The 6,315-nt window shown below is 35.5% G+C and overlaps 1 non-coding gene across 1 annotated transcript; it reads left to right on the forward strand.

Annotated features, from left to right (window-relative positions):
- Nucleotides 1-874: 874 nt before the first annotated feature.
- On the forward strand, nucleotides 875-981 carry LOC141703277 (small nucleolar RNA R71). The gene has a single exon (XR_012567427.1). It is a non-coding gene; the product is annotated as a small nucleolar RNA R71 (small nucleolar RNA).
- Nucleotides 982-6,315: the final 5,334 nt, after the last annotated feature.

A 6,315-nucleotide genomic window follows, 5' to 3' on the forward strand; every position in this document is an offset into this window, starting at 1 on the left:
ACCCTCAAGAGGAGTGTGTTCTATAGTTTCTTCCTTGTTTCCACTTCTGCTTCCTTTGGCACTCTTCTTCAACACCACCTTCAAATTCTGAAACTTGAGCTTTTTCTTAGCTTGCAACCTTCCCAGACCTCAATGTAATTGCCTTCACCTGCTCTTTTGTTTCCTTCTTACCTGGTACTTATATGTCACTAGGGAGTGTACTAGGTTGTTGATTCAACAAGGCATCGGCAATCTGCCCAATTTGATTCTCCAAGGTCTTGATAGATACCGCTTGGCTCTTGCACATGAGCCTCAACCCTCCAATTCAGATTTTTTATTAGATTGTTGTAGTTGGAGTTATTGTCTTGGGGCATATTGCGATTGTTGAAAACCAGTAGGGTTGTATTGCTTTGCTGCATACTGTTGATAAGGCTGTTGCACCGTATTCTGAGTATTGCTCCAGTTAAGTTAGGATGATTGCGGTTGTTGGGATGAAAGGTGGCTGTAAATGGTTGCTGCGACCTCTGAAAGTTGCTCACGAACTAAGCTGATTCACTAGAAATAGCACACTGCTCTGTCTCATGGGCACCATCACAAAGCTCACAGACACTAGTGATCTGATTAATTCCAATTAGCCAAAGAATCCACCTTTATCGTCAAAGCATTAAGTTGAGCAGCTATAGCAGTAGCTACATCTACCTTCAGAATTCTGCTACCTTACCTTGAGTCAGTCTCTGAGATGGGTTCTGGTATTCATTAGCAGCCATCAGTTCAATCTAATCATACGCTTCATCGTAGCTCTTAGCCCATAAGGCTCCACCTGATGTTGTATCAAGCATGGGTCTAGAAGTCACACTCAAACCATTAAAAGCAGTTAATGATCATCCATTCAGGCATCCCATGATGAGGACACTTTCTAAGCATCTTCTTATAATGATCTCAGGCTTCACACAAAGATTCTCTCGATTGCTGCGCAAATTGAGTAAGAGCATTCCTGATTGCAGCAGTCTTCGCCATAGGAAAGAACTTAGTGAGAAACTTCTGAGCAAGATCTTCCCACTTGGTGATAGAGCCTGGTGGTAGAGAATGCAACCAACACTTAGCTTTATCCCTTAGAGAGAATGTGAAAAGCCTTAGCTTATAGCATCTTCAGACCACATTATTGAATTTGAAGGTTTCGCAGATCTCGATGAAATCTCTAATATGCATATGCATCTTGATTTCAAAAGTGTTAGCCGAGATGGCTGGTCTGACAATGCTAGACTGATATCATGATATTCGGCTGAGAGTAGTCCATCAGAAGCCTTTGTATTTATTTCTGGTTTACCCATTGCAACAAGAGCTTCTTCATTAACTTTCTCCTCTACTACAAGAACTTCTTCCTCTACTAAAACTTCTTCCTCCGCTTTATTCAGTGTTCTCTTCGAGATCGAGAACGCGTTAGTATAAACGCGCTCTAGAGTACCTGAAAAAGCAACAAGCAAACAAGTAAGTAAAATATCCGAGTCAGTGTACTTTAACGACCACTGATGTCAAGAACATATACTAAAAATTAACACCGAGTCCCCGGCAGCGGCGCCAAAAACTTGTTAGGACGAAAACACACGCTAATATTCACGCAAGTGTATGCGTTCACAAGTAATATTGAATTATTTCTAGTTCATTCCCACATAGACTGGTTTAGGTTAACTTCAATCTATGCACTTATGCAACAATGGTATGGTTATTATTCAATGCTAAGATGATAACAAGTTGAGATTGTTTATAAGTAAGATATTAACTAACATGCAATTAACTAAGAGATTAAAAGGTTTGATTTACTATATGACACAAACATGGGATTCTAACTTCATTAAATACCCTACTACCATACATCCACTAAAGGGATAGAACAAGAATAGACACCAATCAGATAAACAAGAAACTAGTAAACGCCAACTTTCGTTGTACGAATACCCTACTACCATACATCCACTAAATAGATAGAACAAGAATAGACACCAATTATATTGAGACCCTATATATCTATAGAATTTGACAATATAACGGTTTAATGTGCAAGTTATCTATCATGATTACATAGGGCAAGTAAGATGGTTAAAATTACCTATGAAGCATGCATATCAAATACATGAACCTATGCTAGAATAGCAGTTCTAAAACACCTATATCACTTTCGCTTCATAGAGTTAACAAATAAGAAAACTAGCATCCAAGATTACAACTCAATATAGAATCACAAGTATAAACAGTTGTTCTTCTCCTTTGTTGTATTTGTGCTCCTAGGTCTTCTCGATGTCTTTCTCCTTAAGCTCCGTTACGTGCTTCTTATGAAAAAATGACCTTAAGTCATCATTATATAGCAACCCATACAGATTAGAAGTCCAGAAAAATCAGTTCTCTACATTGAAAACAGGTTCTTGGGTCTCATCTGTAGTTCTGGCGCGGTGCGCGCGCTATCAGAGCGCAGGCGCTCTGACATTCTGGAATTTCTACTTCTGCTTGTTTTTCTTGGACTAGTTTGGAGATGGTGTTCTACAGCAAACTTCCTAGACACCCTCCTAACACCACTTTAGCAGCAAAACAATGCTAAATCTCCTTAATCCCTTATTATGCCTGGAATGCAACGCCTACAAAAATGAATCAATATACAAATACTAGAGTACAGAACACTAATCCAAACCTTTATAGGACGTTCTATGTAGACATAAATGCCACTTAACACACCCCAAAACTTGAACCGATGCTTGTCCTCAAGTATAACAGACACAAAGACAAGAAATAAAAATGCATGAATGCACTAACATGAATGCAATGCATCCCTCAGAATAACTAAACCAACCAATAAGTAACATCTCAACAAATGAAGTTATTCGCACAAATATCAATCAAATCCCACAAATCAACTCACAAGCAGAAATGTGCGTGCGTGGCAATTGCTTAACAGATATACTGTCACAACTAGATCAATAATCATGACTCACTACTCATCAAGGCAATCACAAGGTTATAAATAGAATAAAAGCTAACTCAAAATGATTAACAACACTTCAATTCTTCTATCAGAGTTATTATATGTTTTATGCTTTTATTTATAACACATAAACAATCACAAATATGCTTAGTTTGACCGTGCAATGCTGAGGTCCAACAAAAGACTTATACAATAATACCATGTAGCGAGCATTAGGTTTAGTGGATCCCAGACTATAAAAAGCCGTAGTTCACTAGGCACAAAGTCCCCTAAGAACTTAATAACTCGAGTATTAAAGAGCCCACTCGTGATCAATCATGCATCGACATATTTTTTTTTTCTTTTTTTTTTTCTTTTCTTTTTTCTTTTTTTTTTCTTTTTTTTTTTTTTTATTTTTTTCACATGATTTCTGAACGAGTGCATTTCGCTCCATCTAGTGCAACCCTAGACTACTCATATAAAATGAGCCGGCTACTAGCCATTTGACACCTAACCACAACAACTAGCAATGAAATCCAATGTTTTCTCCAATTTTTAAATATCCATGTTATATTACCATTAAGAGAATTTAAATTCTAAATAAAAAAGTGATTAAACCTCGACAAACTTCCATGTTCCATGAGCAAACTTCCTAGACACCCTCCTAACACCACTTTAGCACCAAAACAATGCTAACTCTCCTTGATCCCTTATTAATGCCTGAAATGCAAAACACTACAAAAACTAATCAAATACATAAAATACTTGAGTACAAAACACCAATCCAAGCCTTTATAGGACGTTCTACGTAGACATAAATTCCACTTAACACCTTCTAAGGTGGAACTCCATATCTTACTTACATGATCGGAAGAATTAGCATACCTCTCATTCACACTTCGCTTTTGTTGACTAATACCAGAGCAGTTCCCTACTTTCAGAGTGTTCACTCCCTTCCTTCATACCTATATATGTTAAAGTAATTTTTTATCACGTGGAGATGCAATACAACATGTACCTTTATCAACTGCTATGAAGTAGCAGTTGATCGAACAATTTGAACCATCAATGTTTGTGCTGTTAGAAATAGCCATTGATGGACTAACACTTATCAATGGCTTATAGATAGTCACTGATGAGGTGAATAAAAGATGTCACTGTGGTTTAAAGTCTGTGAAAATTGATTAAAGATTTAAGAGCATAGTTTTAGATACATGTGATTTAAAATGAGATATTATGATTATTAGCTTTAGTGAAAGACTTCACCATGAATTCAAGAGTTGTAAAACCTGCCTTGAGGTATTGGTACTTAACCCACATTCATGAGATGAGTAGGTGATCTGCTACGGTGATTATATGAGTTTGATTTCAAGATTGATTTACAAGATTTTGGTTGTAATTTTGCAGAGACATGTATCACATCAATCTGAATTTAAGAAAGGCATTGTCTCAATGAGTGAGATGCCTCTTGTTCTGAAATGACAACTGAACTCACATAATTAATGATTTAGCATTAAATCATTTCTTTGGTATATGGATGTGTTCTTCACTTTCACGAAACTCCAGTATACTAGAGGGAATTTAACTACATCTTCTAGTTAGATAGTATTCTCAAACCCTGGTTCCCTTTAAAAAAGGGACTACCACTGTTAAGGGTTTCCTATCTTGACAAATCAAAATAGTTTTACTTATTGTCTGAAACATTTTGTAAAGTGTATCTTAGTCAATAGTTGTGAGGGATGTTATTCAAATAAACTGAACCTCCATTTGAATTGAAGTGGGTTTGAATGGTTTCCCTAGGAATATTATTCTCAAACCATGTAGCCATTGCGTGTCTACTTGCACCCAAAGAGAGAGAGAGAGTAACGAGAGAGTGGTAGACAGAGAGAGTGTGCTGAGAGAGATGGGTAACGAGAGAGTGTGTGTTGAGATAGAATGAGAGGCGACTAGTTGACTTGCCAAAATTCTCAATTTTTCTAAAAGATTTGGATAGATTTTCCCCAAAATTTCCCCCTCTCTACAAATTACTGGGCCCATAATTTGGATATATGTTCATAGCCCAAACTGCAACAGTTATGTAATAATTAATATTCAAATTATTATACAATTTTTATGTATTTTAATATTTTATATAAATTTGTATAGTACAGTTTTTATTTTTTTTTAATTTGTTATAAGATATTCGTGTATCACATATCTCATTTATTAAATTTATATTAGTATATCAGCTTAGATTCTTGAAAAATGAATTAAAATTAAGTATTTAATCATAAAAATATTATAATTATGTTCAATACTCTAAGGTAACACTTTGACAAAAATGCTCCAAGCTGCAACACTTTCTACCTAATGCAACATCAATTTTTTGGCTAAGGTAACACAAAAACAACACCCAATGGTTGGTTCAGTTGGTTAAAGAGGAGATAACAATTCTCTTGGTCACATATTCGAATCCTGTGGAGGAGAATATATGAATATACCTCCTGAGCCAGAGTCTGTCACTTAAATGCGATTTACCTTGGTTCACGTAGTTGCAGGCTATTGCGTGAGCCCGTGGGTTTATCCAGTGTGCACCCGAATGGTAGCGACTGCGGGTTCCGTACGATAAAAAAACCACAATGTTGATTAGCTTACGAGTACCATATATAGGGTAACATATCAGGTAACATTCTTCAAGGGGGCGTTGCGATAGGCCTTATATGGTGTAGTGTAATGAGATAAGTTAAGTTTGCGATAGGCCTTATAAGTTAAGGGGATTCAGTACAGTGAAATAAAAGTGAGGTGGGTGGATAGTACTAAATAAGGGTGTTTTTAGTATTATTTTAAGGTAGGTTTATAATTGATCATATAATATATTAGTAATACCAGCCATTATTTAAGAGATTACATTTAATTTTGGAGAATCTTATAGATTTTCTAAAGTTATATTTGACAAATTATAAAATTTGATTATAATGTTCAAAGAAATTTTAGTTATATTAATTATGTTTAGAATTACTTTTATGCTTTATTTTAGAATGTACAAACCTTTTTAAATGTGCATACATACTTTAAACATTTTTTTCTATACCACATTAGAGCATCCGATATTAGCGTTAATGGTGTCTAAAATAATATAAAATGATGATTATGTAAAATTTACTGAACGTGTAACTGAGCTGCTCTACTAGGGACCGTTATAATGTTAAATTATGCTTAGAGATTTGCTACAAGCTTTCTAGAGATTCACAAAAGTTTAGGCCAATTAAGAGGAGGTTGCTATATTTTTAGCTAAGGGGATTTTAGATGGGTTGGAGTATCCAATTTAGACATATCAATACTATACTATACTATAATAACCCGAATGTGGTATACATTTAGTTTGGTTAATCCTCATTTCGATT

Source organism: Apium graveolens, unplaced genomic scaffold, assembly GCF_009905375.1.
Source record: "Apium graveolens cultivar Ventura unplaced genomic scaffold, ASM990537v1 ctg6428, whole genome shotgun sequence".
NCBI lineage: Eukaryota > Viridiplantae > Streptophyta > Magnoliopsida > Apiales > Apiaceae > Apium > Apium graveolens.